The sequence below is a fragment of the Mus musculus genome, chromosome 13 (genome assembly GCF_000001635.26).
Source record: "Mus musculus strain C57BL/6J chromosome 13, GRCm38.p6 C57BL/6J".
Taxonomy (NCBI): Eukaryota; Metazoa; Chordata; class Mammalia; order Rodentia; family Muridae; genus Mus; species Mus musculus.
The window spans coordinates 43,685,065-43,708,926 of NC_000079.6; the positions used below are offsets into that span (position 1 = coordinate 43,685,065).

Genomic DNA, 23,862 nt, shown 5'->3' on the forward strand with positions numbered 1-23,862 from the left:
GCTGTTGGTTGGTGGCTGAACTACAGAGGCACACAGACTTTCATTTCCACCATTTCCGTATCAAATGTAAATCAGAACATTCCAGGGGAAATGGTGGCCTCTAACAGCAGCCTGCCTTGGTAACATTTCTACCATCAAAGCATGACAAAATAATTGAAATAACAACCCTGAGCTCCTGTCACTAGAGGTGTGGCCTTCTTGGAGTAGTTGTGTCACTGTGGGCATGGGCTTTAAGACCCTCATCCTAGCTGCCTGAAAGTCAGTATTCTGCTAGCAGCCTTCAGATGAAGATGTAGAACCTTCAGCTCTGCCTGCATCATGCCTGCCTGGATGCTGCCATGCTCCCGCCTTGATGATAATGGACTGAACCACTGAACTTGTAAGCCAAGTGTTCAGACCCATAGGCGATGTTAAGACCTCTTTTCTTTCAAAATTACCCAGTGTCAGGTATTCTGTTATAATAGCAGAAAACAACTAGAAAAGTGGTCAATGTGACCCTCTCATTCATTATAGAGATCTATGTGACATAGGAAGTTGGATAAAATAGCTTCTAGGGTCCCTTCTGTGCTGGCTCCCTGTGGTTACTATAAAAAAAGAAGCATATTTGTTCTCTCCCATGTATAGAGAGAGCTTTGAGAACTGAGATGTGGGGAGTGCTCAACTCCCTCTGAAGGCTCTGAAATAATCTTTACCAGGCCCCTCTCCCAGCTTCTGGAAGCCTCTTGCTGGAGACATATTGCTCTAGTCTTTACACAGCAGTATTCTGATGCCTCTGACTCTGTGCCCCAAATCTTCCCTTTTTATAACAGGGTGTTGTGGGAAATATTAAAAAAGAACCAGCAAGCCCCCGTGCTACATCTAGTTACTCTCTGCCCTGGTGGCAGTCTCGAGTCCTCTATCTCTAGGCTAGCCCCAGCAGCCTAGACCGCAGTCTTGCCAGCTCCGGTTCTCTTGTCTCAGTGCCACCCATACCTTCTTAGTCATAAATCCCCTGTGGTTGGTGGTCCTATACTCCAGTAACTGTAAAACAAAACTCTAGACACTTATAATTAATCAGCCAGAGTTATACACCAATAAATTCTCAATATACAAGATGCCCACACAATAGATTTAGGGCTAATTGATAATGGTACAAGCTGCCCACCTAGATTGGACAAGTTACCCCCAATTATTCTTTCCCTGTATGATATTATATCTACCTGTGGCTATTGAAAACCATTCGGAATCATCCTGATCGTCCTCCATCTTGCTTCCTTCTCCCCTCTTCCTGTGTTGCTCCCTGTCTCTGCAACTCTTAGCTCCACCCCCATTTTCCCTGTCCAATCACAGGCCTCCTGATGCACAAATGCTTAAATTAATTGGACAGGGAAAATCCTGTCACATCAGGGAACTGTTGGACTAGTGCTCCCCTAACTCAGAATCACCGTGTCCTAATTAGACTGGGAGCAACCCTTTTCATAGTAAGCGCTAGGAGTTAGATCTTCAATATACTAATTTTTAGGGGACACAAAGCAATCCATAATGCCTTCTAATGCTGTCATTCAGTTGTTCAGAGAGCTATAAAAGTTTAATTAGAGTTGACACTTTTCCTCAATCTTCCTTAGTCACTTTCATTCATTGCTCACGTAACTCTGCTATCTCATATTCTCTGGCCTTAAAGAGAGTGAACACATCGTTTATCTGACTGTGAATGCCTTCCAGAAGTTCTTCTGTCTGTCTGTCTCCCTCTTTTAAAAGATTTATTTACATGTCTTTTATTTATGTGTAAATATTTACCTTTATATGTGTGCCCCCACTCCTATGCACACAGGAACCCACAGAGGTCACTGGATCTCCTGAAACCAGAATTACAAATGGTTTGATGGTTGTGAGCCACCATGTGGGGCTGGGACCCAAACAAGGGTCCTTTGCAAGAGCAGTAACTTCTCTGAACTGCTGAGTAATTTCTTCAGCACCCCCCAGCCCCTTTTGTTAACTTGAAGTCACTTTTACCTTTTAAGATTTATTTTTATTTGTTCAAACACGCATGCCCATGTGTGTGCGTTTGCGTGTGTTACTATCCAAATGTACGTTCAGTTGCCTTTAGAGGACAGAAAGAGGACATTGGATCTCCTGGAACTATGAGTTACCTAATGTGGGTGCAGGGAACCAAACTTAGGCCCTTTATAAATACTCTTAAAATCAGCCATCTCTTCTGCCTCTCCCTACCCACGTGTTTCATTAGTACCACAGAGAGCTAGCTGGCCCCAGCCTGTGCTTAGTAAGAGATTCTTTGTTTGGCTTGTAGATAATAGAAGTATAATCTGGCTTTTAGAGCAGCAGTTAATTTGATTGTCTCAATAATATTTCTGCTCTCTCCCTCTCTGCTGCATTTGCCAGCTGCCAGCACTCCATCCCCATCCCCATCCCCACCCCCACCCTATGGAAATGCTTTCTCACGTGGTAGTTTTTTTGCCCTCTGAACCATCACTATGTCCCTGGATGGCCCTTCGAGATTTAAAACTAGCCAGGCAAAGCTCAGCCAACCAGGACAATCCCTACCTCATCAGAGCACAGTGAGACCTGGGAACAGAGGCATCTATCTCAGGGAGACAAAGACAAAACAACTAATTAGGAGCAGATCTTCTCTGTGGGGCTTCTCTGGTAATCGTGGGGATTTTTAAAAATTAATATTACAAGGAAAACAGTCAGGAAATTAATTTATATACTTGGCACAATTCTACAGTAGGGGGGAAAAACCCACAGAAAAAGGTCTGGGATGATCTAGGGCCACTGTTAGACGTGGTTGGTTGTCACTGAGGAATTGGGCATGATTTGGGTTGTCTTTTCTTTGTATCAGCCATTACTTTCCATGTGTCTTTCAAGGAGCCTCCATTTCTTTTGTCCTCCGGGCATTTGTGTGAACACAGCAAGGGATGTATGTTCCTGTTCGCCGTGTCTGTGCATCTCAAACCTTACTGCCTCCTTTCTCCTGCTGTTGAAGACGTTACTTAGCTATGGAAGGAAGATTTGGACTGTGGAGTTTTCTATGAGAAATGGTGTAAAATGACCTTTTCCCTCATTTTCTCCTCCAGTTACACTTGCAATGCATACCACGCTGCTGTTATGTAGGTCGTGATGAGGTTATGCTCAGAAACCTAAGTTTAGATGAAAACGGGAGGTCAGACTGACTGCCAGGAAGCTGCTGATGTAGGCCAATTGTATGGGTTGCTACATTCCAAATTATCCTGATGAAAGAACCGTATGGAGTACGCTTCTCCATACCATGCGGTGGAGGAATGTAGGCAGAGGATATGAGATGTGGGAGCCAGCCTGGTCCTGCGTCAAAGCTCCTACACCATTTACACAGATCTGTACGACACGAAAGCCGGGTCAGAAAACCTCTTCTTATTTCCAATTCCAGCATGAAAACAGAAGGGAAGGACTCTCTTCAACCTCTTCCAAATCGTCATGGCAAGAGGTGGACTGATGGTGAGCCTCTGAAAGCTTGAAGAAAGACACCGTGCATCATAGGGTTAGGCCTATGAGACATCTTTTCCCAGTATCCGCTCGCTGTTTCGCTTCCTTTGAGGCACACAGCTACTCTTACACTGAGGGGCTGGAGAGATGGCTCAGCTGTTAAGGATGAGTATTGCTTCTTTAGCGGACTGGAGTTTGGTTTTCAGGACCCGCAAGGAAGCTCACGATTCTCCATAACTCCAACTCCAGGGGATTAGATTCTTTTCTGACCTCTGTAGACTCCTGCCTGCAATGGTGGTGCACACACACATAAATATAAATTTTAAAAAGTATTAAAATGTGGTAAAATTTTAAGTAGTAGAACATGATGACTAAAAGCTTTTGTTTTGTTTTGTTTTTTTGAGACATCGTCTCATTGTGTAACTTTGGCTGGCCTAGGATGCCCTGTGTGAACCAGAGTGGCCTGGAAATCACAGAGACCCTCCATCCTCTGCCTTCTGAGTGCCTGGATTGAAGGCCTAAGGCACGGTCATACTTGGTGCCTCATGAAAGTATTTAATAAGATTTTATTGAATTTTTAAGAAATTAAAATTTAAAACTTTAGTTTTTCCAGTATAATTTAAAGATCTGTTATTATTAGTTATGGCTTATAAATGAATTGTTTCTAAATTATAATAGATAATTATAAAGTTTATGAGAGTTATGTAAAAATAAATCCTGGGGTGTAGCTCAGTGTTACCCCCGTGTTTCCTACACATGAAGCCTTACATTCAATTCCTAGTACTGCAAAGAGAAACACAACAACAACAACACCTAACCCAATCCAAACCAGACAGTAACAATTAAACCCTGGAAAGAATTTAATTTGTACTTTATTCACATTTTCTATAAAACAATATTAATGTAATACAAAATATAAATGTAAAAAATAAAAATAAAAAAGGAGAGTGACACCATTCACTCAGAACCACAAACTTTTCCAACAAAATCTTGTACTCTTGTTCCCAGTGGCTAACCTGTGCTCATCTCATCGGAACACAAATAAAATCTAAGTCTCTCTCATCAAAACTTTTGCTTCATGGCATAGAGGACCCCAAGTGTTTGCAGGCATGAGTGTAACAAGCCTGGTGACATGAGCCTGACCATAGGGTTCGATCCCTGAGACCCACGTGGTAGGAGAGGACAGGTGCCTGCAAATCGCCTTCTGACCTCCATGTATGTGATGTAGCATGTGCTCCTCATATACATACAACAAACACTTTCACATGATATGTATGATATAGCATGTATCACCTCCATATACACACAATAAATACCTCCACATATGTGATCTAGCATGTGACCCCCCAACACACAATAAACACCTCTATATATGTGTTATAGCATGTGTGCCACCCACACCATATACATACAATAAACAAACAAATGAATAAATCTAAAAGCAAAGAGAACAGGTATAAGGAAAAACTCAGAGCTTTTCGTGGTGCATTCTCCAGGCCACCAGGAGAGGATGACTCTGGCGTTTCCATACTTGATAATGGACAGACAGCCGCTTGCCTTGCTCTGTCTGAGGACCCGAGCACCCCCTTTCTGTAGCAGGGAGGCCCCACAACCCTCCGCTGGCCCTCAGCACTTGGGCAGACAGAGGCCTCTTCTCCAGAGGTGCTCCAGTGCAGACTCATCGGTGGGATTTCAAGGCTCCTTGAACACAGACCACCACTGGATTTTCCCTGACAGATAAGAGGCAGACCCCTCCCCTCCTCTGTGTGTGAGTGACAGCCCAGATCAAGGGCGGTAATTTGTACCTTAGAACTGGGACCCTCCATCTGCCTGAAGCTCTGTGTTTAGTTGAGAATTTATTCACTGATATTCTTTTTCTCAGTCGAGGAACTATCCTCTTCTGTCTTCAGTCTGCCCTGGTTTTGTTTGAGTTTTAGGAGAGGGGCCTCTGTCTGACCCCCCCTCCCCTGCAACACACTCAGACTCGGGGAGCCCACTGCTGTTTACTTAACCCATTGGCTGTGTCTACTGTCGACTTGATAGCACTGGTTTCGCAGACACATCTACCTTATGTGTGCTTTCACACAGCAAGGATGTTTTTCTTCTTCACTGAAACCAAGGGTGAGACTCACGCAACAGTCAAAATTCATTTTTGCTAGTAGGTATGTATGTGTGTATGTATGTGTGTGTGTGTATGTCTGTATGTATCTACAGACAGGGTCTGACATCAAACTCCCTGTGAAGCTCTTCTGTTCCCTGTGCCCCCACTTCCAGGGTGCTAAGTCTGTAGGCAGGGACCGCCACAGCTGGTTTATGTGGGATTGAATAATCAAGTATGCTTCAGACTAAGCTACAACCTTCCTCTTGTTATTTGTTGATACAAACAGGTGCGCTGATTAGTTGTATCAGTTTTTGTATCTAAATCACACCTGGAAGACAAAAATGGGTGCAACTGGCAGGTGCGGCAGGTGTGTCAGGTGTGTCGTCAGGTGACGTGGGATGGTGCTTCTGGGCAGTGGTGAGACTTTAGAGTTTAGGGTGAGTGGCTTTCTCTCCTCTCTCCTTCCCCTCCCCTCTTGCTTCCTCTCCATGTCTCTTCAGCAGTTTCCTTAGTTCCCAGAAGAAAAGACCCTGACTTCACAGATCCTTTAATTCAGAGGGAACGAGTCTCTGTGGGTAGACTGACACTAACATGCTCATTTGAATCTCAACAAAATCTCCTTTCACGCCAGTGTCCCCGGCAGGGCTACCTACCTTTTACAGTGTGCCGGTTGTGTTCCCACTCTGCGCTGGTGGCTGGAGGGCCAGCAGGGTGCCTTTTCAGGGTGGCAGTTTTCATCTTGTCACAGAAAGCAGCAAATCATTGCCTCTGCTTCCTACCGTTAAACAAGAGAGACTAAGCGGTTTGGCTTTTAAATTCCCTTGTTTTGAAAAATTCGACAATTTCCTCCAGTCCCTCTGAGATCCACTTGTAATTCTAGGATCCTTGACGTGTTTTGACACATTGGAAATCAAAACACCTCTGAGACGCTCTCCCGGAAGCCCTGGATCACTTTCAGAGTCTTGCCTGTGTTCTATCTCAGGGCAGGGGTGGATGGGTGGGTGGGGTGGGGAGTCGGGTGGCTCACAAGTGGTTAAGCTGGTTCTCTGAGTAGGGATAGGGTGGCAGAGGAATTAGTGGCCCAATGGCTTCTCTGTCTCTGCCCTTTATTTCTTCTGTGTTCAGGGGAAGCCACTGTTCCTCCTCTAGCCCTGTTGCCCTTTCTGTAAATTAATCACAAAAGTCTCTTTCTACCTGGCTGTTTGCTCTGTGCTCTTGGTTTTAAGTTAATGGCAAGCCTTTACATTTTTTTTCTTCCTAGACAGGAACACAATTTACCTGTCTTGGTGTCTCTGAACCTCTAAAAATTTTATTTAAGTCGTTGAGATTTTTAGGGGCTTATTTGTTTTAGCACCTAGTGGCTATCTTGTGTAATGCAAGAGCCTTTACAGGGTCCATTCAGTACTAAGGTACTTAGATTGCAAAATCTTAAGAATAGGACTCAGTTTTGATTACTTGTGACTTTCTCAATGTTTATAATTGATTCCTTTACCGTTTCCTCCTGTTTATTTTTTCAGCAGCGGACCCAAAGTTTATTTTCTATTAACGTATTTTGTGCATGTGTATTTGTGCCCATATATGTCCATACATCCTGTTTCTGTGTGTGTGTGTGTGTGTGTGTGTGTGTGTGTGTGTGTGTGTGTTTGGTGGTTGTGAGCTTAGTGTGTGCTGGTTAGTCTTTTTTGTCAACTTGACACAAGCTAGAATTTTCTGGGGAGAGGAATTTTCTGGGAGAGATAAAAAAATACCCCCTACTAGATTGCCTGTAGGCAAGTCTGTAGTGCATTTTCTTGATTCATGATTGACATGGGAGGGCCCAGCTCACTGTGCACAATGTCACCCCAGGGCAGGTGGTCCTGGGTTCTATAATAAAGTAGGCTGAGCAAGCCAGTCAACACCACTCCTCCCTGGCCTCTGCCTCAGCTCTTACCTCTAGCTTCCTGCCTTGAGTGCCTGCCCTGACTGCCCTTCATGGCAGATTATCAGCTGTAAGGTAAAATAACCCCTTTCCTCCCCAAGTTGCTTTTGGTCACGGTGTCAATCAGAGCAATAGAAAGTAAACTGGAGCAGGAGTCAGTCAGAGGACAACCTTGGGTGTTGATTGTCAGACACAGTACACCATTTTTGTTGTTGCTTTGCCGCTTTGAGACAGGGTCTGTCTCTTGCCTGGCACTAGCCAAGTACTAGCCAGAAAATCCCAGGGCTCCATCTGCTTCTCCTTCCAGAGGCCTGGGGTCAAAAGCTCGAGCTATGATGCTTGAATTCAGTGGATCAAGTTCATGTTCTCCAAAGCTTTACTGGCTGAATTCGTTCTTCCCTCGAGAGAAACGTGCTAAGAGAACAGCCTCACTTGGACACAGAGGATGAGAAGCAAGACAGAGAACCAGAAGAGCTGTTGGTATAATTCAATCCTGGTCCACAGCTCTGCTAATTGGACATACATAGACACACACAACACAGACATACATAGACACACACAACACAAACATACATACATACACAGAGAGGTGGGGGCGGGGGGGGGGAGGCAATGATATAAGTAAGTCCTGTTTGCCATCCAGGTACTGAGAGGTGGCAGAGTGACAAGCCTGGTGGTAGGCTTCCCAGATGGAGTCTGAAAGTCTCAGAAGCAAGAGCTGAAGTTATAAGTCCCAGCATGAAACATGGCTGGACTTTCCACACTTCTCCCCCTTTTTCTTCTAGCCAGACCTCAAAGGATCGGTCAATCCCACTGAAGAAGGTAGTCTTCTTTTATTCATCTACCAGAGATAATGTTTAACAGGACTTTTGGTATCTCTTAGCAGAGTCAAGGTGACATATACAATTAACAATTGTGTAGCTTGAACATGAGCATGCACTAGGGAAGCTTGCCTTAGACGTGGGCTTAAGGATAGGTTGAGCATGTGAAATAAGGCTTGGTTGAGAAACAAGAGTGAGTCGGCCTCAGGAAACGTTGGTTATGGATAGAACTGAAGGCAACAGAGTGTGGAGCTGAGTCAGGGCTGGTAGCAGTTGTTATCACTACAGGAGTTACCCAGTAGCCCCCTTTCATTAACTCACAGTTTAGAGTTTCCAGTCTATGGAACCATGAAAGAGGGGTTGGTTGGCACCCTTGCTTTTCGGGCATACGGCAAAGCAATTTATCACAATGGGAACACGGGATGGAAGGAATGCTTGCCTCGAGGTGACTAGAAAATGAAGCTAGACCAGAGTCACATGATCCCCTCCAAGTCATCACATTGATGACAGGAAACCTCCCATTAGACCCTTCTTCTTGAAGGTCCTGCCACCTCCCAGTAGCATACACTGGGGACTAGCCCTAAGTTAAAACTGCAGGCCTTTGTGGGATATTTGAGGTCCCATACTGTACCAACTACTAAGGCTGAATTCTGTCCCCCTTTGTGTCTATTCCCAACAGAAGCCAAGTAATCAAGTGCGAAATGACTCCCACGTTCCTCTAGCTTTTCTAAGCTGCTCCCGAATCCACAGCACAATCGTTAAGTGATTAATACAAGCAGAGAGCTCTGAACTTTGAAGTAGGACTTAATGAAATTTGTTTTTAATGGTAACTCATTATTGATAAACCAAGGGAATTAACTTTAATTAGCATAAACCTCTTTCTGAGAAGAATTGGGTGTTCATTTCAGAATAAATTTGAATTGGATATCTCTCAAAGGGGAAACATTTTAAAATGCATATTTACAAGGAGTCCTGGTTTTGTGCATAAACTCTTGATAAATAACTATTATCGTGGCCATCGTTGTCTTCCTTGTCCTGGTAATCTTTGTCAGAAAGGTCCAATCTGGCTCAAGAGGTTGACCGGTATGTGTGTGTGTCTGTCTGTCTGTCTGTGTGTATGTATGTCTCTGTGTGACTCTGTGTATGTATGTATGTTTGTGTTGTGTGTGTCTATGTATGTCTGTGTTGTGTGTGTCTATGTGTGACTGTCTATGTATATCTGTGTTGTGTGTGTGTGTCTATGTATGTGTGTGTCTATGTGTGTCTGTCGATGTCTGTGTGTGTTTCCTGGGACCAAACCCAAGAAGGTATCTAGCATGCTAGGCAAACACTCTCTCACTGAGTTATAACACTAGCCCCGATTCTTCCTCTTTGTTGTGTATAACAGGCTATAACGAATGGGTCTGTTCAGCTTCCCATCTGTTGGTAATGCATGAGAGCAAAAGGGAATGAGGGAGAGAGGGAAGGAGAGAGAGAGAGAGAGAGAGAGAGAGAGAGAGAGAGAGAGAGAGAGAGGAAAGCCTTTATGCTATAGTTTATTTTTATCACATTACATTTATCAATCACTCTTGACCCAGCCTGTGTGTGATTACATTCTAAGAAAGCCTAATAAACGCACATCAGGGTTGGTGTGCCTTAAATTAACATTTTCCATCATTCAAATACATGTATTTACTGTTGGCCTTTTGACAACGTGCTCTGTGGAATTCGATGAGTTTGGTGAGCACCGAGAGGGGCAGAAGTTCTCATCTGTGGTGCACAGTATGAGGTTTCCTCTTCTCCCCAGCTCCTTGAGGTTGCATAAGCTGTTCACAAATGCCAGTTGCTGTTGACACCCAAACCAACAAATATATTTAGCACGATTCACCAGAGGCTGCACAGTCAAGCTTTTAATTGGCCTTCTGGGGAATTGTTAAGACCATCGGTCTACAAAGAAGCCAGAGGTGGGGAGTTCCCTGGCAGAAGTAACGGTGCCCTTTCTCCTGACTTTTGCATGACCACAGAGCAAGGGTGACCTCCGACCCACAGACATGGTATAATAGGTTATTTTTAAAAAACATACATCAGTACATATTGACTAGCTTGATACGCATGTTGACTAGCCTATTGAAACAAGTGTGGGTCATGGATAACTTCGTAAGTCAACCACACTGCAGCGGATGGTCCTCCACCTTGGAGGATATGGGTATCACAAATATAGGACTTGGTAGGTTGGGTTTTTTTGTTTTTGTTTTTAAAAAGAAGTCATGGGGTTGCAAAACTGGCTCAGTGACTAAGGATACATGTTATTCTTTAGAGGATCCAGATTCAGTAGAGCACCCACTTGGCACCTTCCATCTGTTAACTCTGGTCCCAGGGGATCCAGTGCCCTTTTCTGACCTCCATTGGCACCAAGTACTCACTTGCTGCACAGAGGCATACATGTAGGCAAAACATACATGTAGACTAACAGAACAAATGAGTCTTTTAATTAAAGCCATAAAGCTGGAAGGTTAGAGAAGTGAGGGTGGATGGGGGGGAGGGTTAGAGGTATGACTAGGGATAAATATGATATAAGATATACTACATGAAATTCTCAAAGAAATAATAAAAGCACATCTTAAAAAACAAACATAGAGCTCTCCAACGAAGATGTGGGACTGTATGCGTCTTTCTGCTGGTTACTTTTTTCAAGTCAGGGTTCCTCTGTATAGCTCTGGCTGTCCTGGAACTCACCTTGTGGATCAGGCTGGCCTCGAACCCAGAAACCCGCCTGCCTCTGCCTCCCAAGTGCTGGGATTAAAGGCGCGTGCCACCACACCCTCCTGGTTACTTCTTTTTCCTGGGAACTAGGGAACTCCTGCTGGGCCCATTTCCCAGCATGCAAGAGGCCTTGTTTCTGCAGAGCCCCGCCCACTGCCTAGTTTCTCACCCCAGGGCTAAGCTTACCCACTGGGTCTCTCAGCCACTGCTCACTCTTAACTTGCACAAGGAGCGTTTCTGAAACCTGGACGTTGCACCAGAGTCCACTGAATCCCCAAAGCCACCCTCTGCAGGAGGCAATGGGTACCTGGCAGGTCAAGGACTCCATAAAGGAGGGCTCAGAGGGGGAAGGCTAAGCCCTTCCTTTCTTTATGCTCTACTCTGCCCTGCCCGGCTTGCCCCGCCCTGCTCCACCTCGCCCCGCCCTCCTCTACCCGCCTCTCCTCTCCTTCCCTCTCTCCCCTCTACCTTACCCCCTCCTCTCTCCTTCTTTCCTCTCCTCTCTCCCTTCCCTCTTTTTTTCTACTCTCCACTCCCCACTCTCTCTCCTCTTATTTCCTCCCCCTCCCTTCTCACCTTTTTTGAGACAAAGTCTCCAGTTGGCCACTGGACCAGCCTCGAACTACTTACATAGTTCTCTAAGGGAAACTTTCCTGAGAACGAGGGCACTTGCCTTCGCATGTAGGTAGCACTTAGAGTCCAAGTTGGACTACAGGATCCCATACCCAGTGAACTCGGTTTCTGCATTTCCCCCTCCCCGCCACTTTGCCTTTGCCTCGGTCCATTTTTGCTGCTTTAACAAAACAACAGTGACCGGGACATTTGTAAAGAGCAGGACCTGTTTACTCATAGTTCTAGAGGCTGACATGCTTGGAATGAGGGTGCTAACAATGGGCAAAGACCTTCCTGATGTTTCCTCACACGCTGGAAGCGAGGTAAGAGAAGAGGAACACGTATCTTCAAAAGGCAGAGACGTGACAGTGAGCAAGCTGGTCACAATGTCCCCCTTTTGGCATCAACCCATGAAAGAAGTCTTTACCCTCTTGACCTAAATATCCCTCCTTCGTCTCCACCTCCCAACACTGTTGCATTGAGAGCTGTTTGCAACAAAGGTTTGGGGTGAATTTAATATATTCAAACCACTGTAGCCACTTGAGCATTCCCTCAGATGTTTCCCAGGCTCATCACTCTCAAACATATTAGCATCATATGGGTTGGGCTTCCCAGGCTGGAGATCTGCAGGGCCAGAGGCATCTCCCTGGAACCTTGGTGGGAGGGATGAGAAGCCAGAAAGACAAGATGGATGAAATAGATCCTTAAGTCTGCAGTTTTTTCACTCTCTCCTCCCCCTCCTCCTCTCTCTCCTCCCCTTTCTCTTCTCCCTCCTCCCCTTCCTCCTCCCCCCTCTACTTTCTTGCTTGTTCTTTTCCCTTCCTCTTTTTATTCTTCTCCCACTCCTCAGTTTCCTTTAGATTATTAGAGATCAGGAATGGAAGAACTTTTATTCAAAACTCTCAGGCTCAGTGGCCTCTCTGCGGTCCAGCATACACATCCTTATTCCCCCTCCCCAGCCCTGTACCACATCATGGCACCTCTGTGTGGCTGTGTTAGTCAGCACCCAGACCAGGAACAGCAATCAGAATGTAAGCCATTTAATGTACATACTTATTGTCTGCTACAGGGGACTAAGGATAAAGATGTTAAGAAAAGTTGAGTGACGGACAGAAAGAAAGAAAGAAAGAAAGAAAGAAAGAAAGAAAGAAAGAAAGAAAGAAAGAAAGAAAGAAAGAAAGAAAAGAAATATAGAAAGAGAGAAAGAAAGAAAAATTGAAGACTGCTCAAAGGTTTATGGGAGTAACCAGGAGAGTTCAGAAGTAGGGTCCTCTCCATGTTTGGATTCAAGCCTTGTTGGAAGTATAGGTGACACTCACTGGGTGGCAGAGGAGCCTTCTGGATTATTCATTGCTATGGCTTGAACTTTTGCATTCTCTTAAATACTCATGTTGAAAGTTAAATTACAGGAGGCTTCAGAAGGTGGCCTACCCTGTGGTTGATACTCATGGCAGGGGTAGTGTTTACATAAAAGGACTTGAGGATGTAAGTTCACTCCTGTCTTTGTCATATGCATCCGTCCCCTCTGGAAGAAGCAGTAAGGTCACACTGAAGATATAAAGTTTGATCTCTTACCTATCAATCAATACCCCTCGGGTATCTCAGACTTTAAAGCAGAGAAATATGTTTGTACTATTCTTAAATCACCAGCCTCGGGTACTTCATCAAAGCAGCCTGAATTAACTAAGACACTCATGGTTGCTAAGCAAGGGGGAAACAATTGTCCAGGATAGGAACCAGGTCTGGTAGAAGAGTGCAGAAAAGGAGATGAGGGTCTCTGGGACCTATTCCCCAGCAAGACACTACAAGAGGTAGGGTGCACACAGAGTAACCAGGGTGGCTGCAAGTCAGGGCTGGCCATGATCGTCTAAGGAAGGCACTTTCCAGTTGCACAGATGGGAGAAGCCACCGGGAGTCACGGAGCTCAAGGTGAGCGAGGACAGCAGCCAAGCAGAGTCAGGAAGAGCTGTGCTTTCCTCCCACACACAGACACAGCTCTGCTGACAGGCTTCATCTGCTGCTGGGCTACAAAGGAGAAGACCTGAAGCTCCCCTATCACACTGCGAGGGAGGAAGCTTTGGAGGTGAGAGTCAACACACAAGTAGCCGGACACTGGCCTCTTCTTGCCCCTCCATCTGGTTCCTGAGTGTCTCTTAGGCTGTGTCCCGGTGCACATGCTCTGGTCTCTCTCTCTGGGCTTAGATCATAGTAGCTCTGTGAAAGGTATTCCTTCCTTCCTTCTTGATCAAATGCTGTCGCTTCTGTAGACCTGGTGCAAGATCCTGGCATACAACCATGAACCACTTCCTAATTAATGTTCTTTCCCAACGCAGTCAGCAATAGTACATCAAATTTTGGGGGCTTCATGGTTGTCTTTCTGATTAAGCTCTTCTGGGATAAGATCTCTTTCGCTGTGTTTTCCAAGGCCCCTGAATAATAAATACCTTGTCTCTATAGATTTTCCCCATTGGTGATAAGAGGTGATTGATGGCTTGTAAGTGGAGGAGAGAAAGGCAGTGGGGGGAATGGTAGGAAGTCTCTGGGAAACTAATCAAGTTCTATGCTCTGTCAAGCCCCAGTGTGAATGAGTGCTCACTACAGATCAAGAGTTGTCTTGACATAGCATACTTCCTGGTCCCCTCCTGGTCCCTTGAACTAGTGACACCACAGTGCTATCCCTTACAGCATGGAAGTCTCTCCTATAATTCTGAGTACTGGATGAAGGAGATATAAGAGCACCAGGGATAAATGGAAATGGTGTTGCCTGCTCTGACCCGAGCCTGGTTGGGAAGGGATATCTTCTTTCCTTGATCTCTTTTAAAAAGGGAAGTTGCTTTCAGAATGGAGTCATTTCTCAGGATGAAATACTAGAGATCATAAAAAACGTGGAGAACAGAAATGACCCAAGTGCTTTGTAAAGGGCAGTTTATTGGATCAGCGCCTCTTTGTCTTATTACGCTGCCATGTTTCCCCAAATGGCCTCTAAGTGATTCTTCAGCCACTGTGATCTCAGACCCAATAGCTAGAACTGGGGCATATTAAAAGCGTTGGCCCAGGCCGTGAGCTGCTGCTGTTTATCAAACAAGCTCCTCTTTCCTCTGTGCTGATGTTGCTCATTGCTTGGCAGCTCTTTAAAGAGCGGGTGGCTTCCCTTTTTATCTGGCAGGAGGCTTCCTGATGTGACCCCCCAAACCCCCCAACACTGACTGTACTGAGGTTTAGCTCTTTCGTATTTCCTATGCTGCTAACTCATTGTCATTTAGAGCGTTCCGTGTTGCAGGATATATCCTAAGACTCCAAAGTAATGATGGACATGTACCTAAGACTGGGTAAATATTATTTAGGTGATGGACACCAATGGCTGAGTCATCTTCGGCTGTGAGGACGGACTGGCACAGCATAGTCCACACAACTGAGAAGCCATGGAGATTTATTTCCCCCAGTTCTGAAGCTGAAGAGTTCAAAGTCAAGGTGTCTGGAGAAGATCCATTTCCTGGTTTATCAGCAGGACAGTTCTCACCACATTTCTGTATGATAGAGGAAGCATGGGGAACCTTGGGGTGACGCTCTTTTATAAGGGTACCAATCCCACTCGTGAGGGTCCACCCTTATGACCTCATTCCCCCCCCCCCCCCCGCCTCAAATCTCTACCCTCTCATATCACTTTCAAGGGGTTAGGTTTGCAGCATATGAAGTTTGGTGGGGCGTAGACATTCAGTCTATTGTCATGAGAATTCTGGGATTTTGGTTTCTTTAAAAAAAAAACACAGCAATATCATAATGATATGTTTCTGTTTTAATCCCAGGTGTGCAGATATGGGACTGCTTCACAGCAGCTGCGATTGGCCTCGTGCCCTAGCAGAGGCGTGGTTCTGCCAGCTGCCGATGGTACTGCGGGTTGTATGGCTTTGGAACGCCTGGGAATCTTTCATGCTAGTGCCTCATGGTGGGGTTGGTGACTGTTGGTTGTTCGGGGAGGTTGGTTGTGGTTTGTCAGCAGTCATACTCAAAGGGGGAAAAATAGATTCAGATCTTCCTCTCTCTCCTTTCTCCTTTCTTTCCTATGTAGTGGTAGGGGATGAAACAGGGGCAGGGGTGGGGGTGGGAATAAAGGGTGGGAAAAAGAAGAACCCACAAAGTTGCAAAGAGAAGCTACAGTCTGTTGTACCAATTTAACTTGTTTTAAGCTAAAACATATTTTTTTGTGTGACCCGGAAGCTCTAGGTTGCACCAATATCCTCGGGCATGGCTGGCTCAAGGCTCAAACAGTTGGGATCTCGGCAGAAATGGCCTGGCTTTCTGTTGCTCTGTCTCCTCATCAGTTCTAGAAAGATCCTGATTGGCTCTGCTTGGGTTGTCCCTCCAGCCCTGGACCAGTCAGAGTGTTCATGTGGTTAAGGGCTTTGCATTACCTTATTGGTCAAAGTAAATTATTTACTGGTGCATAGCAAATGATTCTCCCGAACCTGGCAACTTAAAGCACTTATCTAAAGCGACAGTTCTCTGCCTTCTTAGTGCTGAGACTTTAATACAGTTCTTCATGCTGTGGTGACCACCTCCAACCATAAAATTATTTTTGTGGCTACTTCATAACTGTAGTTTTGCTACTGTTATGAATAGTAATGTAAATATTTGCTATGTAGATGGCCTTAGGTGACCCCTGTCATTTGACCCAAAAGGGTTATGACCCATAGATTGAGAAACACTGATCTAAAGCTTCTATGGGACAGGGATACATAGCAGCACGTGGCTCTGGCTCAGGACTTATCCTAAGATTGTAGGCAAGTTGTAGATTAGAGCAGCCACCTTCCAGAGTGGACGTTCTGTTTCATTGCTAACATGGTGGCTGACTTCAGTCCTTCACTGGCTACTGGGCAGCTTGTCATGTGACCTCTTTATAAGTGACTGGGTTTCCCCAGAATGACACACCCAAAATTAAAAAGAGAAGGGAAAAGGAGAGGAGGGATGAGAGGAACCCCAAATAGAAACTCTAGACTGCCCCACCTGGGGATCCACCCCATATACAGTCACCAAACCCAGACACTATTGTGGATGCCAACAAGTGCTTGCTGACAGGAGCCTGATACAGCTCTGTCCTGAGAGACTCTGCCAGTGCCTGACAAATACAGAGGTGGATGCTCTCAGCCAACCATTGGACTCACACAGCGGCCCCAATGGAGGAGCTGTAGAAAGGACCCAAGGAGCTGAAGGGCTTTGCAGCCTCATAGGAGGGACAAAAATATGAACCAATCAGTACTCACAGAGTTCCCAGGGACTAAACCACCAACCAAAGAGTACACGTGAAGGGACCCATGGCTCCAGCTGCAGTGTGTAGCAGAGAATGGCCTAGTCAGTCATCAATGGGAGGAGAGGTCACTGGTCCTGTGAAGGAAGGCTCAATGCCCCAGTGTAGGGGAATGCCAGGACCAGGAAGCGGGAGTGGGTGGGTTGGTGAGCAGGGGGACGGGACAGGTGGTTTTCGGAGGGGAAACCAGGAAAGGGGATAACATTTGAAATATAAATAAAGAAAATATCTAATAAAAAGAAAGAAAGAAAGAAAGAAAGAAAGAAAGAAAGAAAGAAAGAAAGAAAGAAAGAAACTCCAGTCTTGTTTGTCTTGTTTAACCATTCTGGTCTCAGAGTGACATGTCACCCTTGTTGCCATATTCCCCTGGTGGCTCAGACCTGCTCTGGTACACTGCAGGCAGGAGCTGTGTGAGAAGGCAGGGCCACTGGGCACCCCTGCAGCTGCCTCTCTAAGACAATAAGGACTAGGCCTTATTCCTTGCAATGCACAGACGATAGAAGCTGCAGCTCAGGAAGTCACAGAGGGTGGGAGGCATATTTCCCAAAAGGAAAGTAGATGTCTACCTCAAGTGAGTATTGAAGTGAAATACAATACGTAACTCGCTCTAGGGAGCACTGGGCAAGTTCCAGTAAAAGAAACACTGCCGTTGATTTCTGTGTGGGCTCATCATTTGTCCCTTAAGGATCCTATCTTCTCTGGAATGATGTCTCTGCTCAGCATTCTTACTGAGCACAGGTTTCCACAAGCAGTTCAACTGTGGATTTATTGTTAGGTTTTGGAGCTCTTGGGAGGAGACCAATATTTGAGTGTCTGTCTCCTATAAATCATGTCTGTCTGCCACTTAGGGTTGCTCCAAACGTCTCCTTCCTTTGCTAGTCTTTGAAGTTTTTGTATTTATAGCAGGAGCAGAGGATACCCTATGTCCTGATATAATTCTCCTGGGAAGGAACACGAGGGCAGAATGATGGAAGATCTAGAGGGAAGGGGTAGTCCAACCACACAAACCCCATGCCAGGATAAACGATGGCTGCTCCGAAGGAGCTATCGTTTGTTTGCTGAGACATGGTCTCATTCTGTACTCCATCATGCACTACAGGCTGGCCTTGAACTAGTAGCAATCCTCCCATCTCAGCCTCTTAGGTGTTGACATGACATGCCCTGCTCAAAAGGAGCTGGAGAGAGAACTCAGCAGTTAAGAGCCCTGGCTACTCCTTCCAGAGGACCTGGTTTCAGTGGCTGGCACCCACCTACATGGTAGATCACAACAGTGTCTGGAAATAATCTGATGCCCTCCTTTGGCCTCTGTGGATCTCAGACTCGCACATTGTACACAGACATACATGCAGGTAAAACATTAAAAAAATAGATAGATAGATAGATAGATAGATAGATGTTTTAAGTAGGTATTTTGTCTACATTTCAAAGGATTTTCTAATGAGGTCTCTAACATCTGTGTGGCTAAGTAAACATTTTTTCCTCATTAGGGATTAATGGCTCGCAGAGGAAAGTTTTTTTTTTTTTCTTCTTCAGTCTTTGGCTGAAGTACTGCCAGCTGCTAAGCCACCCGACACCCCACTGCTCCCAGTAATGAGAAGCCACTCCTTGTCTTGCCATCTCTGCCCAGTGAAGCTTGCCAGGTACCACATCCCAATTCCTGAGCCACATTCCCTTCCCCTGAGCCTCCGACCGGCTCAGTTACTGCCCAGAAGGTGAGCAACGTGGAAGACGGTCCAGCAGCTGTTTTGCTGAAGTCTAATCATATAAACGAAGGAATTCCTGCAGCTGAGGGAAACAAAACTCCAAGTGGGAGGCCTTATGTGCCTTAACTCTGAAGGCAGATCCAATTTGGGGCCTCTCAGTGAAAACAAGACCAAGCTATGTCAGTCTTTGACAGAGGGTCCCAGGCATAATGGAGCCCAAGCCTACAGAACCCTGGACTTAGAACTGATTTTGAAGAGCAATTAAGTATTAGAACATGCTGTCCTTTCACGTTGATTTTGACTCTGACATTTCTCACCTGGTTAATTCAATTTTCTGTGGCTGTAACAAAACTTGAGACTGGTATTGAATGCCTAATCCTCCTGTCTCTGCCTCCCAAGTACTGGGATTATAGGTGTATGGCACCATACACTGCTTCCTTTTTTAGGGGTGTGTGTGTGTGTGTGTGTGTGTGTGTGTGTGTTGGGAGTGTGAGATCAGCCCAACCTCTGCAGTTTTACCCACAGAAGCAGAACATCCAGAAAGTCTATGTTCTCTTTCCTGGAAGGTTTTGCTTCAGTAAAGCTTCATCATGCTGCAGGTAGACAATTTATCCACCCACTTGACCAATTGTTTGTTGTTGTTGTTGTTGTTGTTGTTGTTGTTGTTGTTAAAGGAAGAAAGGTACTCATTGTGGAGTTAGGGCTCGAGGGAGTAAACTGAATACCTTCCTGCTTAATAAGACTTTTGTATATTTTTTAATCTGCTATGTTTTTCTTAGCTTCATCTTCTTTTTTAATTGAAAAAAATTTTTTTTGTTGTTTTTTTGTTTGCCTTCTCAACAGATTTCAATGGAATAAAATTTCCAGGCTACTTGGTCCTAGCCCCTTTCTCTCCTCCAAAAGCTCTCTTTCAATCATATCAAGCCTGCTGCAGCCAGCCCTTTATAAGCAAGCGAGGGATGGAATGGACGGGGTCCAACGCCCATCTGCCCATTTTATGGCTTCTTGTTGCTACACACAGCGATGCAGGCTTTGTCCCAGATCCCCAAACACTGGTATTGGGTGTTTTATGGACAGAGTTTTTAATGTCAAGAGCCCACATGTTTCTTATCTCTTTCTGGCAATTGAAACTAGAATGTCGTTGCTGGAGGGCATTGGAGGGCCTGAGATCACAGAGGGGTCATGCTGATAGGAGCTGGGAACACTCAGCACCAAACTCCAGGGAACTCTCAGGCTGCAGGCGTAGGAGGGTATAGCATTGGAAATGTAAATGAGCTAAATACCTAATAAAAAATGAAAAAAAAAAAAAAAAGAGACTGAATATGGGCTGCAGAGATGGCTGCTCGTTCAGAGGTTCTAAGTTCAATTCCCAGCAACCCATGGTGGCTCACAACCATCTATGATGAGATCTGGTCCTCTTCTGGCCTGCAGGCATACACATAGGCAGAACACTGTATACATAATAAATGAATAAATCGAATACACACACACACACACACACACACACACACAGAGAGAGAGAGAGAGAGAGAGAATATGCAATATGTGAGTAAGACAAGAATGGGGCTCTGGGACCCTGTGCAGGTGGGCATGTCCCAGGGTGGCTGAAGTTCTTAGTGTGTCCAAGGGATAGTCAGAGGAAGACCCATGCAGAGCTATGATGGCACACCAGACAAGCTGCCAATCATTACCCCATTACCCATCCTGAATGGTAAAGTGACTCCTGGGCCACAATGCTTTGTAGACAGCAGGAAATAATGGGACATTACAATGTCAAAGAGCCTTGGGTGAGGTCTGTACTTAAAGAAGTCTGAATTGACCTGAGTACTTTTTAGTCCTGGCCCAGTAAGTACTAATGTTTTCAGGATAGTAAATATTTCATTTTCTTTAGAGAATCTTATATAAGCATAAAATGTGCTTTGGTGCAATCTATCCCCATTCCCTCTTGTCCAGGAACTTTGCCTATACCTTTCTCTTCCATGTTCAGTGGGGTTCTGTTACACCGGCCACTTCAGAAGCTCCCATCCATTACCCTTGTGTGTGTTCTGGAAGTGAAGTTCAGAAGCTGAGGGTGTGGACAGAAGTCCTAGGCAGAGAGGTGGGTTGTTCTCAGCACTGGGACCGAATGCCTGCCTGCCATACAACCTAAGGCAAGGTAGGACTTACTTTGCTCAGTGTTTTGCAGGGCTCTATCCATCACCGCAGGGAGGGTTTGGCCAAGCAGGGATGGTTCAGTGGTAGACAGGAAACTGATAGGAGATGAATGAGATCAGAGCCCCCAGGATCCAACCTACTCATCTCTGGAACATCAAGATTAGCCATCACCATGCCCCGGCATGGTCTATACTGATGCACAAGCATGTCTGGTAAATCTTATCTACTTATTTATAGGCATCAAGAGAGGAGTGGCTTCTCCATAGGGTGAGGTGGTAGAGCCAGGACATGGCTACGAACCGCAGATGCCAGGATTGTCCCATCGGGGAAAGGGCTGGCACATTAGAGAGACAAGCAAGGCCAAGCAGTAGCCTACATCCATGGAGTGGATCTAACCTCGAAGGGCAGGGTATGCTCAAAGTTAAGTCTATGTTGACTTATAGTTCTTACCTGAATTACAGTCTCCAGCTATGGAGACTAGACTTCAGAGGCATTGAAGTCTGCAGGAGAAAGAAGTGTAAACAGGTACAGGATCCCCCTCCTGGGAGGTTTGGCTTCCTTCCGTGCCACGCTGGTTACTTGGGCTAAGGATGCTGTAGTCAGACCAGACCAGTCTCAGATTCTGGAGGAGATGGACTGTGGGTGGCTGGAGAAGGACAGGCAAGGGAAGCGAGAGGCAGGGCCAACACTTGTCCTGGTATCATGTAGACTTTCTTAAATTAGCTGTGAGGAAAGGAAATGGGAAAGAGGAGCCAGAAAGGCAGCAGCCAGACTTTTCCATCCCATCTGTGATGGAAGCAGAGAGCTGCCAAGAGAAACCGTGTGCTTGAGTTAATTGGTAGAACTTGAAAGTAGAAGCACCAAAGCAGCCTGCTAAACCAAGAGTGGGCTCCACCCTCCCCTCCCCTCCCCTCCCCTCTCCTCCCATCCCCTCCCCTTCTCTCCCCTCCCCTCCCCTCCTCTCTGTTCTTCACTCTCATCCCTTCCTTCCCTTCTCCCATCCCCTGTTCTTTCCTCTTTCCCTTCTTTTCTCTGTCTTCTCCCACATCCACACCCCTCTGTGTAACCTCAGATCAATGTTGGTACCGAGAAAGTGCTTGTGAGTGAGCGAGCTACAATCAAACTGGAAATGTAACGGAAGGAGACGCCAGCCTTGGAGGAGTTTGGTTTTTAAAGTTTCGCTACAAACTGCATTCCTACTTTGTTTATTTTGTTTTAATATTTTCATGCATTTTCCAGTAGGAACTGATTATTTTTTATGTGTTAAAGCAAACCATGAGAGTCTCCTTTTAATTCTGCTTTCACATATTTTTAGCTATGGCTCAGATATTCCCTATAGTAGTATAATATACTGAAAAATTTTTTCCTTCCATATATTTTTCTATGTATATTTTTCTTTTATTTTTGAGACTATAATATAATTACATCATTTCTCTCCTCCCTTTTCTCCCTCCAAATCTTTCCCTATAACTCTCTTTGCTCTCTTTGAAATGGCCTCTTTTTGCATTGTCATTACATGCATATATGTATATACGTATATATTCTTAATTTCAACCTGCTCGGTCTGTGTAATGTTTCTTGAATGCATGTTTCCAGGCCTGACCATTTGGATAACCAGTTGGTGTGCTCTTCCCAGGGGAGGACGATTTCTCCTCCTTTCAGTATTCCTTAGTTGCCTGTAGTTCCTTCCTTGCGAAGGGTTGTGTGCCCCTGTCCACTTTGGCATGCCTATTGGTATTGTCCACGCTCAGCTCAGGTTTGGGCGGTCATGTTGGTGAGACCTTATGGTATAGCGTCCGACATTCCTAGGACCCTTCCTAATTAGTAACACCAGTTTAAGGGCGATCATTTTAAAGAGACAATATCATGTTTTGCTTTCTTATCTCCTTGCTATTGAGTGTGTAGAGGCAGGGCTTTGTTAAGGGGCTGATACCAACTGTATCAAGCACAAACTGCCGTGGGTGGGTGTAGTATAGACTACATATGCCCCTTGGAAGAATTGAAGATGCTTGAGGTGTGTGGCTGGCTGGTTTTCAACATGATAAAAAGGCCTCAGAAGATTTGTCCTTCTCTGGGGTGAAATTTTTCTATCATACTCTAAGCTATTGAGGGATCTGGGTCCCTGAGGGGTTGGCCTGGAGCAAGGTAAGTGACAAGTCTTTACAAGTCAGCACCTGGAGATCTCCACCCCCACTTCTTTCTTCACTGCCTCCCCCTCTCCATCTTTCTCCCCCTCCCATCTGTTATATATCAGGGTGCCCTGGTAGAGCTTGGAACCTCCTCCCCTTCTTCCTCTTTCCCCTACTCTTCACCTAAGACCCGCAAACACAGGAAAGGATTGTTTTTTTCTTAAAGTGCCTCTATTAGTGCATCTGCTTCTCTGGGGATGGGGAAAGGCATCTCCATTCACTGTAGAATAACTCTCTAATAGCATTTTGGTTATGAGACTCATAAATCCCAGGCCACCTTCTGGAATAGAGTGGTTTATGACTTCAAGCTTCTAAATATTTTACATAGTTAAAATGTTTTCAGTGTTCTCATGCAGGGTGGATTTGTAAATCTCAGATGATTGCCTCCTAGAGAGGTTTGTTGTTGTTGTTTGGTTTTTTTTTTTTTTTTTTTTTTTTTGTGGAAGCCTTAGAACATAACCTTCCTGGACTTGAGGTTGGAGAGACATGGTTCTTTTGGCAGATATGTTCTTCCCAACTTTGTGATGTAAGGCAGGTCTATGACGAGGCACAGCCAGGAGAGATGTGCAGAGAGTCTATTCACAGACCCCAGAGCATCTGCTTCCCTCAGGTCTTCGCCAGAGCTTTCCTAGACATTTAAGTGGACTTAGAATTAACCGGTGGTGGAGAAGCCACCCTGTGATAAAGAGCCAGATGGCAGGTGAGGTGGATTCACAGTGACAACAGCATCAGGGAGTCCCAGGAGTAAAGGACAAACTTGGACCACTGAGTTTAGTGTGCCGTTGAGCACATGACGATTGAAAGTAGACAAAAAAAAGAAAGAAAGGAAGGAAGAAAGAAAGAAAGGAAGGAAGGAAG

At 45.4% G+C, this 23,862-nt stretch overlaps 1 long non-coding RNA gene across 1 annotated transcript; it reads right to left on the bottom strand.

Moving 5' to 3' along the window:
• Positions 1 to 2,443: 2,443 nt before the first annotated feature.
• Gm52070 lies at positions 2,444 to 21,398 on the bottom strand. Its single transcript, XR_003950720.1, has 3 exons — positions 21,266 to 21,398; positions 6,214 to 6,335; positions 2,444 to 3,745 (listed from the first exon to the last, which is right to left on the bottom strand). It is a non-coding gene; the product is annotated as a predicted gene, 52070 (long non-coding RNA).
• Positions 21,399 to 23,862: the final 2,464 nt, after the last annotated feature.